Below are 12,416 nucleotides of genomic sequence, written 5' to 3'. Positions count from 1 at the left end.
CTGGAAACCAGCTAGAAGAAAAGCTTCATTTCAGCTGTTTCCCATGCCCAAATTGTTTTCCAGAAAAAAACAAGTTCTGATATCTCTTGGAGTTCAACTGACCTCAGTTGCTTCTAGGTTCTAACTATGACCTCGGGGGAGGCAGCAGAGCTGGGTGCTCAGAACATGGTTGGTCACACATTGTTTCTGAAGGGCCCACTGTGCAGACTTACACACAAAGTCACTTAACTCCTCTTTTCCAAGCAGCCACACAGAAGTGACATTTACTGGGCTTTGTAAAGCACCCTAAGGGCCATGAATGAAAGGAGCTGTGCGTATTCAAAGCAGTATTTTGTTTATCTGCTCTATCCAAAACAGAGAAGAAAATATTATTGTCTGCAGCTTGAAAAATCTGCCTGCTGTGATATTTGTGACAGTAGGAAAGACAAACGTGCTATATGCCTGAAAAAACACACACTGCCACTGGCTTTGATTTCAATAGGGTGTAGGTGATGGGAGTAGTGCTGGACCAGTGCTTGCACTATCCATCCTCTCCAGGGATGCGAAGGGGGGCTCATAGGCATCCCCCCAGCCTGTTAGCAGCAGTTCACAGGGTCTCCAGGCCAGTTTGAGGTTCAACTCATGATTAAAATAAAGGAAGCCAACTGGAGAAGTTAGCTCACAGATAAATCATTGCTTTTTGTCCAAAGGAACATCAGGGTGACACTTTCTTCTTCGAGTCTCTTGGCTCATAATATTTGGAAGATAAGATCTATCCAGTCAGAGGGGGTTGCATAAACTTCCTGTGAACTTTAATAGTTGATGATCAAAAGGAATCACAAAACATGTTGTCATTATTTATCTATTTGTTTATCTATTTAGAAGTTCAAAGAGTGTACAGTGCTATTGGTTGTGACTTTTTTTTTCTTGTAAACAAGGTGATATCATACTGGATGCATGGCCTTAGGCCCACATTTTCCATTTTGAGTTCAAGAGTTTTTGCTCTGGAAAGGCATTTTTTGGGGGGAAAAAATGCAGAAAATGCAACCACCCATATTCTACTCCAGAAACCATCCCTGCATTATTGAATACATCTGTCCTTGTGTCCATTGCTTTTCTAGAAGATCCTCTTCCCTTTATTAGCTTTGTGTAGCCAGTGTAAAAATAGAGATTGTTCCCAACAGCATCTTCCTTGTCCTACCACCTGGATGCAAATACAGGAAGGGCTACTTTGACAATAATTTGAGAAGTTCCACTTCAGATGGGGATTTGGCTTAAAGGACCCATATTCCCATAATTTATGTGCTCTCAGAAGGATTCTGACCCTCTGTTCCCATTAAGTCAAAACTTTGCAGCCCGTGCTCAGATTCACACAAGATTTAGTCCTCCCAGAGTTATATTCTTGTGTGTCCTGCTTCAGTGCAATTCCAGGTATGAGAGGATCTGGTTTTTAAATTGCCTTCTAGTCCCATGTGCAGCATCTTGTGTTGCAGGATGTGTACTGTGAATGGGGGCAACAGAAACTTGTCCTTTGGCTTTTACTTAAAAGAAACAGTAGTGAACTAAGACCAATTGAGATATCTTGCATTCGTGTGAGGTCAAATCAGAAATCCTGTGGAATTTCAAGCAACTCATTGACATCTCTCCTGATATGGCTAGTTCACAGAGGAAACCTGCTTGTCTCATGTGCCCCCTTTTCTTGGGACATCCATGCTTGATGGGGATAAAGGCAGTAAAAAGAAGGTATAGGAAAAAACTAACACCTATAAAGGGCAAAATTTTCTTTTTTTGTAGAGACAGGACAAATAGTCTCTCCCTGGGGGCTTCTCTCCTCCATCAGGTTTGGCCCTACAGCTTCCTGTCTTTCCTTTTTGGGCATGCCTGGGATGTAGCACAGCCATGCAAGGAAGGGTGTTGACTGGAATGCAGATGGGTTGCAGACAGGGCTGGTTCTGGAGAGTTAAGCAGCAGAAGGACTTATTTACATGAGGTTCCCACCTTTTGGTTATCCCTCTGGCTTGGCTTGTGCCTTGGCCTGGTGCCATCTGACACGGTTTGCAGCATTGGGATGTTGAGGGCTGGCTGAATTGGCTGCCTGGGCCCAGAGCCAGTTTGTATGGCTTGCTTGGCTTTGCATTGCTTTTCTAGCAGGGTGAGCTGTAATATGTGTCTCCTGTCATGAATCAGACTGTAGGTATGGATAATTCTCAGGCCGGGCATTTGCATGGTTTGAGAACCATGTTCAACACTGTTCATGTTTAAAGTTGTTTTATTAAGGAATTATTCAACCTATTCCTTTATTAAGGAATTATTCAGCTTATTGCTCAGCAAATTTTCAACCTTATTAGTAGGTTTAGCATGGGGATTGTGTCCCAGTGTGCCAAACAATGTCTTAAATCTTTAATTGCCAAATAAAAACTCTTTTCATCTCTCTTTTCTGAAATACACAACATTACTAAACCACCACTTTGGTAAAATATTGTAGCACGTTTGGTGTATTTTTAAGTTCTTTTGAAGTCAGTGTTTAAGTGCTTTGCTGAATCAGGGCCTAAACCAATAACAGCTACAAAATTAAGCCACTTTATTTCAGAATGAGTGTTTGCACAGGAGTTGAATGAGTGTCAGCTCCTTGTCATGACCTCTTAGGTACAGATATCCTCTTAGTTTTACTAAATCACTTAGGAACTTTTTCAAATTGCCGTCTTGCACTTGGTTGCAATGCCAGGGTCAGACACAAGTATGGCAGGCTTTCATTTGCAGAATGAGATCAAACTGAAATGGGATATAGGGCTATAAAGGGATTGGCAGCACCTCAAAGAGTACACAGCTATGATTAGTCATTTCCTATATGCATACTGTATATATTCTGTGTATATACATACACTCCTTTTTTTTTCCCCCTGATTTAGTGAAATGAATACCGTGCTACAAACATGATCCTCGTTGGGCTATTAAAGAGGTCATGGAAACTTTTAATTCTCCTGTTAGAAGAGAGTTGTGGATGTGCTGTGGGTAATGGACCTGATGCTGAAATGGGGGAAGAAAACAAGTCCATAAGTGACTGATCTTAGACCTACACCTGTGCAGTCCCATTATAACTGGGGAGCTCATATGCTGGGTCAGCTCCTTTGCTATTGTTTGCAAGGCTACAAGATACTTTTGTGCTGCTTACTTTGATACCACAATCCTAGCAAAACATGCAGTGAGGCAAAACTGAAGTTGACGTGCCACTGAAGTCAGTGGAAGGTTTAATCACTTCAGTAAAAAATGCTTTGGGGGTCAGAGGTGCTACTTGCTTTACTGCTGTGCTCTTGTGCCATTGTGTTGGAGTGTTAACCACAAAGACCAGTGCTGTGGACTGTTAATTCAAAGAACTCAGTAGTGTTGTGGGACTGCTTCAGAAGGTATGCTGGCTGCTGTCCTGCATGTCATTGTCTTGTCCCACCTGGTAGGCACAGAATGCCTTATGCAAAAGTATTGAGTACTGAGTCTCTAGAAGAAGAGCAGAGAACACAGTTCTTGTAGTGCATGTGTGCTTTATATTATGAGCTGACTGAGGCCTTTTCCCATATTTCCATACCTCTGCAAGTCACTGCCTGGTGATGAGGAAGTGCTGCTCCCAAGCTCCCTGCCTCTCCCATTGAGGTCAATAGGAGCTGCAGGCACTTGCAGTAGTATTGGGTTAAAAATACAGTGGGACAGGGTACTTAAATTTCACTGTTAGTTGTTGTGTCTTAAATTACTGAATTTCAAACAAAAACGTATGTGTTGAGGTCACTGGAAAGATGGTCAGTAAATGTGTAGAGATGACATGCGAGGAAGAGAAATAAGGTGGTCATCTTCAATGTGAAAGGGGAAGAAGCCCTTCTGAAGTGCAGAAAATTATTTGAGAAGGGGGAAAATCCTAAGTAATTTTATAGAAGTATTTTTATGTAGAATTTAGTTTTATTTTAAAAAGTCAAAGAAAATGTTACTAAGGTTGGTGCAGTGATTAATTTCTGTTTACATCTTCCAGAGATTTGTGCTGCTGTTGTGGGCAGCTTAGTCTGTAGCTCATCTCTAGGTTTGTCTTTTTAAATCCCAAAGTTGATGTTGAGTTTTCACCTACCGAAAGTGATAAAATTTCATTAATCATTTAGGAAGAAGTCTGATTTTTGTTTCCTCTGCTGTTGCTGGTGATGGCTGCCTGGCTTGGAAAGGATTCAGTGAAGAATCTCAGACCACGCAGCTTGTGGGGAGAGCAGCTCATGTTTCCCTTTCCAGTCTCCAGGGCAGGGACGCCAGGTGTGCCCCGGTGAGGGCTCTCCCTGTGCAATAATCCTGCTCAGTGCATGCCCTCTCCTGTGTGTCACGTGGCTGCTGCATCCTGTGCCTGTGGCCATGGAGCTTAGGAAAGGAGTGTGTTCAACCAGACAGAAATGGGAAGTGTATCGGAAATAAGAAACTAAACATCAGCTGTGTGTGAGTAATGGATTGTCTGTCCCCTCCAGGGGATGAGGGTACATACTCTGATGCCTTTTGATCGCAATGGAGCCGTGACACTGTAATTGATGTAATGTCGTCTGTTCACCATGTCCTCTGTTTATGATCCCAAACTCTGTCCTGATCCTAAATTGTGTTCTGAGATATTGATGTGCTCAAATAAGAGCCCAGGGAGAAAAAAGTAAAGCGTGGGAATGGTTCTTGTTTTGCTGGGGTCAGTTGGAGCAAAGTATGTCACCTTTTGGGAAGGAACAGATTAGCAATGTATTCATGAGGCTTAGAATAGAAATGTGCTTGTCTGAGGGCTTCTGTGGTAGTCACCTGTCCTAGACCAAAGCTCCAGTCATAGTTTTACTACTGTGCTTTGTTCCTACGTATTTGTGTATGTGTAATGTATTTTAATGACTTTGCTTTGAACTTTAAACTGTAACTGAGTGTATATTTAATGCACTGAGTATTTTCAATTATTTATAAATGCTAGCTTGCGTGCTTCCCCAGATCCTTGCCATATATGCCAATGTGGTCACCTAATTAAGTGCCACAGAGCCTTGTGATAAACACTGGAGTGGGATGTGATGCAGATGGTTGGTACATCTACCCCCATGCTACTGGTAATGGGGTCTATAGGAAATCTGAGACTGATCAGCCATTTTCCTTGTCCATTGATCAGTTCCTAAGTTGGATTTTTACTACCTCCATGTCTTTGAATACTCCCTCTGCAGTGATGTAGTTTAAAACATTACTTTTGTGGGAGGAGCTAGCAGTTTCCTCTTTCTCCGTTCACACTGCTGAAACTGTGCCCACTTGCAGCATGTGATGACTTTACCTCAGTCAAACACCAAAGGGAACTTTTCAGGACAAAAACGTCATATTTTTTCATATTTGGCTCTCGTGGCTCTGCTGGCCTTCACTGGTGCATTCTTAAGGGAAGTTAGTGTGAAATTGCAAGCTTAACATGTTCAGCTTTCATATCTAGGAACTCTTTACTGTAATTTTAGCATCTTCTGGATTCTTGCTAGCTGTTTTGTTTATTTATCTACCTGTGAATAGTCTGCGCATAGTTTTGGTAACAGTGTAAAATATGCCTCGTGTATATGCTTTTGTGTGATGTTTTTACTAGAAAGAGAGGTGGTTTAAGTGTACAATCTGCTCGGAGCCCTGTCACACACAAACTGTAGAGTTTTCTGAAGTATAGTAAATAATATGCTCCAGTGTAGTTTATATCTGATAATGGCTATGGAGAGAGTCTTATGTTGCCATAAGACATCTTGACTATCTCACTGTCTAGGTCTTGTTTTTAAGCTCACTTTTGCTATCATATTAAAAACACAACCAGAAGAGTAATATGTTGGAACTCTCTAATCTCGTGTGTAAACCTAGTTATGTTGATCGTGTAATGTACACTTTTCTTGTGTTCAGCTCCCTAAGTAACATACAAAGGATTTTATGTGGTAATTTTGAGTTTTAAATGCAGGGGTGGAATATCGTAGCAGCATAATGAAGTGGTTGACAGAGAAAGAAGAAATTGGTTTCTCGTTTAGCGTGGCATAGGCAGCTTTGCCATTTTCTGCCCACTAGAGGGACTGTTGCTTGTACTGCTGGTTGCAGAACCCGGAGTCGTGCAGTCCCTTCAGTATCTTTTATGAAGTTTTAAAAGTTTGAATGACTGACTCCAGTTAAGTCCTCTAAAGAGTAAGTCTCCAAGGTATTTCTCAATGTGTAAAAAAACTTTGGGCACAGTGCTCTTCTCCTGAGTCCAAATAGTTTTTTACTTAATTTTCTTGCTAAATATTCTTTCTTTTTTTTTTTTTTTAAAGTGTTTTCTGTTCTCTTGATTTATCAGTCCAGACTTTCCTATATGACGTTGGTGGGGATTAATTTAGATTTTTTTTTTTGTCAGGGAAAAGAATTTTTATGTCTTTATTTATGTTTGGAGTAAGTTTTGTTTTGCAACCATGGTGCCAGTGAATATGGTAAACTAATCAGTTCTTGTATTCACAAACGTCATTGAAATGGGTTTCTCCTTTAACTGGGAGATAGCGAGTTTTGGGTAAGACAGACTTAAACTTACAGTCAGTATGAGAAAAATTCCAGATGTATCTGGAATATTGTTTAGCTGATTTTTTATTTTTCCTTCTGTTTGTTTGTTTGAGTTGCATGTTCCTGACCTGCCCATTTTTCTTCTTAATTACAGAAACATGAAAGAATACAGGAAGTCCTGCATGACCGTGATGAATACCTGTGCTAATTAAGTAACTGGCTTGGTACTGGGAGAACAGCAAGGTAAGCAGTCAGGCCATGCCAGCAGCATTTCTTGTAATCTGCATGATTGTATTTCGACAAAGGCTTAGTGCTTTCAGATATGAAATTCATAACAAGGGGGGCAAAGACAAATAGCCTGCAGGTTTGAATGCAGTAGATTTACTTTTAGTTCAAAGCTTTAGTGAGAAAACATCTCTGTTTTCCTTCCTGAGGGTAAAAAAAAGTACAAGTTCTGTGGTCGCTTTCTCTTTTTTAAGAGGCGATATCTCTGATTTCAACAATCGATTCATGACCAAAGCTCAACTTCCTGGGCTGACTCTAGGGAGGGGTTGGAGGAGGGGTGGAATGTTTCAAAAACTTAGCTGATGAAAAGGCATGCTGTTTTGTGGATGCCTCCCAGAATTGTTTAAATCTGTGTGTGTGTGTATGCGCGCGCGCGCTTATGAAAAGGGGGAGAGAGAGATCTCCATGACAACTGGCCTGGCCAGTCTGTGTTCTCTGCAATCATTTTAGCTGGAATCAGTGCTGCGAAAGGTCATATGAAGGAGTTATGGGAAGCACAGCAGGTATTAGATACTAAACGACTGGTTTTCTGATTGCCTCAGATAATAAGAGAGAGTTTTTTCTGGGAAATACAAATCTGACAATGGAGTGGAAAGGGAAACGCTCCAAATTTCAGGTAACAAAAAATGCCTTTTTAATATTATGTCCTCCCATTGTAAAGTTTGATGTTTGGTGGGTTTTCTTCTTTTTTTTTTTTCTTTTTCCCCCTCTGTGGTGTTTACTCCCAGCCGAGCCTCAGAGCGAGCTTGGATTCCCTAGCTCTGGGGAATGATGTCATGCGGCAACAGTTGGATTCTATTAGCCAGGGAAAGAGGAAACATCCTGCATTTTTTGTTTGGGGGGCGTGTGGGGGGGAAGGGATTTACTTTGGCTCTTGATTGAATCTTGTGCAAAGGCTACAAGAAGTATTTTAAGAAGAGAAAAGTTCAGAACTAATTAGCTCCCAGAAAATATCATTTAGGACCTAGGCAGCATCAGTCTTTTGAAACCACTGCAACAATTACTCCTATATGCAAGAAAATGATTATGGAAATGTTGCAGAAACCAGAAAACATTTCTTTCATCTTGAATGCTCCTATATTAATCTTTAATGAGAAAATAATTTACACTACAACTAAGCAGAGGATTTGGAGCCCTGATGCACTTGGGATCCTCTAACAATTGTTTGGAGAATGTGCTGCTAGAGAGTGTCTTCTGGGTTGGGCTCTTTCTCAAACTGCTGCTTGTGAATAGATGATGCTGGCAGCATTGTTCTTAATAATGTTTTCAGTCCTGGACTGTGTATTTAATAGCTTTAAACCAGCCTTTTTGGGAGAGGGCAGGGGGGAAAGAAAGCAAAACCCTCATAATTTCAGCAATTTGAAAGAGACTTTTCCTCCCCCCTTTCCTCAGAGACTTTTGCTAAGTGCTGTATTAAACACCCAGTGTTAGGATAGCATGCATGGGATTTTATGCAGAAGAATACCTCATGATGAATGTACAACTGCTATGACCTAATGAAAAGACTTGAAACGTTTATATAATCCTACTTCTTCAAACATCACAAAAATACACTGTACCAGCAACCATGATGAACAGACTAGGTCACCCCTGTGCTGTTTAAATCCCCCTCTAGCAGATGCTCATTTCTACTTTTATGCTGCTTTGTTCCCTTCTGTGCGTTTCAGGCATGATCCAAAGCTTGCTGGAGTCCATGGGAGTTTTCCCGTCAACTTCAAAGGGCTTCGGATCAGCCTCTGCCTGAGAACTTCCCAACCTCTGTTTCAGTCTTTTGACTGCAGGACCAGGCCACAGGCTCTCCGTTTTCTTTCTTGAACTTTCCCAACAGAAGGTCTTTTGTGTTCCTCCAAACAATGCCAGGCGCTGCTGACTGGCTTCAGCGTGGCTGTTAACACACGCTGGAGATAATGGTGATGCTGATTTCCCCTTTCTCCTAATATCCTCCTAGACGGGAAAGTGCCTTGAATGGAAATCAGATCCTTCTATCCCACCTCCCCTCCTCACAAATGGCTGTTGTCTACGGGCGGGCGTGTGTGTGTCTGTGTGTGCAAATTGTTCCTTTTTTTAAAGGGCAGTATTGGCTGTGCTTCAGGGGGGAGTTCCAGGAAGATTTTAGGGAGAAAACACTGTTATAGCTGTGATGTGCCATAGGGCACTTATGCTGGAGAAGCAGGCTGTCCTGGAGCAGCACTGGCAGCTGTCAGCTGCAAACTGAGGGCTGATCTGTTAACACTTTGTGTCCCTCTCTTGCCTACCAGATTTGACCAACTTGATTCTATTCTTGCTGCTAGTGGATATCAATAACCTGGTTTGGAAAAAAAATAGTTTTTCATCTCTTTGTGGAAATGGGAGCAGTTTAATAAGAAATCCTTGTGCCTTTCTTGACTAGAAATGAAATATCTGTGGAGCCGATGTGTTAATTTGAACCATCCCCCTCCTTATGAAGGAACACTGTGATGATTACCCAAGTTTAAGGCTCATTTGTGGGAAAATGCTATTAGTCCCTGAAATTTCTGAGACAGACAAATCTGATGATTTTCAGCATCAGAACCACTGCTTGTAAGTGCTTACATTTTACAGCTGATCATCTTGGGAATCCTGAGAGATCTCTGCAAGGTGTTGCAAACTTGGCATTCCAAAGGCAACAGTGGGGGTTTGGTGTTTTTCTGTTGTGTGGTGTGATGCAGTGGGAAGCCTGGTGAATTCTCTCTGGTGAGTTTCTGGATGAGTGGCATTTCCCTTAATGGTCTGTACTGTAGCATTTGCATGTTACTTTGAAAAGTGATACAAGGCATCATTCCTATAGTCCTTTAAGATAATTTCCATATGCTCTAGCATTCTGAATGGTTCCAAATGAAGTTTTCATATGTTATATACTACATATACCTTACTAGTAGGAAATTTTTAAAACAATCGTAATACGTTTGTAACTACAATCATAACAAGATACCTCATAACTGACCTATTATGGTTGGGTGTAAATGTACCCAGCAGCACATAGGCATTGGCACATGAGTTTTTTCACCCATTAAGGGAGGAAGCAGTTCCAGAACCTGGTATACCTGCTGATGCAGGTGAAGTTCTTGTGGGTCTCTCTGCAGGTGTAGCATCTCTGTGCTCAAAACAGCACCTCTGGACAGGTCTTTAGCTCAGCATTTGCAGTCCTGCTGTAGTTGTCACTTTTTAAGTGCATTCATTTCTGTATCTCAAAGGCAGTTGCTCTGTATTGTTTTGACATAAATCTCCTTGTTGGTCCCATGTGTCCACCACGTTTCTGCCAGTGGCTGTACGTCCACGTTCAGCTTGTGGATAGTCAGTGGCTCTGAGATTTACAGAGAGATCAGTGTGGTTTTTGATGGGATTAGTTGCTTTCTGTCTCATTTTACTTAGAAGAAAAGTGAAGAGTCACAGTAGAAATCTTTTTTTACTCTCTCTCCTTGAATGTCTAATGAGTAATTTTTATATTCTGAGGTATAATGTTTTTAATTGTTTGTTTTATCTTGCATAAGACCCTCTCTCGTGTAACTCCTTGTACTCCCTCTATCCATAATGTTGTCTGTTTGTAGTGAATTCCAGGTTAATTGCTACCCTGACACATTTGTCTTTATTATGTGGAAATACATTGCTTTGTGAAAGAGCTGAGACTATCTAGGACTGACTCTATCTGTATCATTCAATAATTGTTTCTGCTCTTACTCCGTTCTCTAAATAACTTCAGTCCTTTCTATTTTTTTTTCTTTGGGAAAGTATGTGAGACACTGGAAAAACCCTGTAGTTTTCTCCATTTCTACTGTTTTCTTTGAAGTTTGGGTGATCTTCAGAGCACCTGGTGTTACAGCTGTGGACAGATGTATCATGAAATTCTTGAACATGAGATCAGTATTCTTCATCTGTAACCTTATGCTCACCATAGGTGGAATTAACTGATTGAAAACAGCAGTGCTGCATGTTTAGAAGAGCTGCTCATGAGGATGCTCAAATCTCTCCTGATTTTTCTATAAGCTAGTTTCAGCAATATGAACCATGAGTTCTCAGTTGTTTCCTCTCATGTGCTGTTTTCTGGTCGTGGAAACTGAGTAACTTCCCAAGGTGCAAAATGTAACACACAAAGATTTATTCTGACAAGCTTACACTGGATATGAGTCTGACTACCTTTAATTACAGCAAGAACCTCCACATGATTGCACTGTCATTGTGCTCTGCAGTAGAGACTGTCATGAGTGCTAATCAGTGATCTCTCTTCTGCCTATGCATCTTTGACCCAGTTACTTTGCTGAACTCAACACAGTTGCTGGTGTGACACAAAGCAGACTCTTGGCACAGCCCTGATCACAGAGCAGGGAGAGATCTGGCAACTTTCACACAAATCCATTATAATTAAGGCTTCCGGTCTGGGATTTAAACTGCTTCTTTCTCTTAAAAGGCTGAGAGGCATTTAAAAGTATTTTTCAGGCTGAAAATGAACCTACTGCTGGTAGAGGCAAAGTCCCCTGGTGGTAGTTGCTGTAGCAGACCTGGAAGAGACAGGTGCTGCTCTTGTTCCTTCATCAGGCTTTGCAAATGTGCTTCCAACCTGAGTGCTTTTTGAACAGAGCCCCCCAGCTGTTCCTCAGTTTCGTGTGACAATGACAGAGTTCCCTAAGCAGTTAGAGGAGTGTTGCACAGTTGGCTTTCCTCCAGTGCCAGCTCTTATTCTGAGTTCAAGCCTCATGTGGCATTAATCCTCTCTGCCCACTTGAAGCCAAACTGCTGTAGACAAGGGACTGTTCAAAGGAGTCCTGTTTCCCCATTCTGCCAGGCAGTGCTCCCCCCTGGAAGTTTTTTTTTCTCCATCCTGTTGCAGTTTGATGACAGGAAGATGAATTGGAGGCTAAAACTTCTGCCAATGGCAAGAACGCAATTTGGCACCCCCTGTGCAGCTGGCATCCAAAGGATACAAGCCATCAAATTATCCGTGCTCCTGGTCCAGCTGAGCCTGTTGGTTTATGACCAGAACATCCCTCCTGTCTTTAAAGCATGCTTGAAAGTTAAAAGGCATCACCAAGCATTTACCACATTATGGGCATGCTGAGGACAGTCGGACAATTTTGACAGTACAAAACCTGCTCCCTGCAATGCTGTTTCATGCCTTCTTGGTAGAGAGCAAAAAGCAATTTGAAAGCTGCAGCAATATGGAAACATTTGCAGCTGCACAATTCGTATTTCCATGTTTCAGTCTCTCACAGGCTCAGGCAAACCTTCTATTATTAGTTTTAAATGGAGAATAGCTGACAACTGATTAATTTGAATGGCGTATTCCAGAGAGAGCTGTTTTATGACTGAGTTGTCAAGAATGGCAAGGCAAGGAAATACTGACTGAAGTTACAAAGAGAAATCTCTGATGTAGAGCACAATCCTGTTTATCCAAAAGATTTGTAGGGGACAAAACCATCTTCATACCACCCTGCTGCCGACATGTTCAAACCCGTGCTGGGGAGGAGAGAAGCTGAACAGCTCAGCCTGTTTTGCATTCACTCTCTAGCAGTTTCTGGGAGAGCTCCCTGGGGGTTTCCTGGCATGTTGTCACAGGGAAGGGGACGTATTGCAAACCAGCCTTTAGAAAACTACCTAAAAGATTATTTCAAATGATT

The 12,416-nt window shown here is 41.7% G+C and overlaps 1 protein-coding gene across 6 annotated transcripts in view; it reads left to right on the top strand.

Annotated features, from left to right (window-relative positions):
* DENND2B (DENN domain containing 2B) overlaps window positions 1-12,416 on the top strand; it is a 174,052-nt gene that overhangs the window by 31,327 nt on the left and 130,309 nt on the right. For 3 of the 6 annotated variants that reach the window (XM_051803869.1, XM_051803867.1, XM_051803873.1), the window contains exon 2: window positions 6,656-6,744. The gene's annotated coding sequence lies outside the window, so the exon portion shown is untranslated. Of the gene's footprint in view, window positions 1-6,072; window positions 6,154-6,655; window positions 6,745-7,328; window positions 7,403-12,416 lie in introns of those variants that run through there. The other 3 variants (XM_051803868.1, XM_051803874.1, XM_051803870.1) reach the window with 2 other exon arrangements.

The sequence above is a fragment of the Manacus candei genome, unplaced genomic scaffold, assembly GCF_025592945.1.
Source record: "Manacus candei isolate 608988 ecotype Guabito, Panama unplaced genomic scaffold, ASM2559294v1 h1tg000060l, whole genome shotgun sequence".
NCBI classification, from domain to species: Eukaryota; Metazoa; Chordata; class Aves; order Passeriformes; family Pipridae; genus Manacus; species Manacus candei.
The sequence above is the reverse complement of the archived record's forward strand: the minus strand, read 5'-3'. Positions and strand labels throughout refer to the sequence as shown.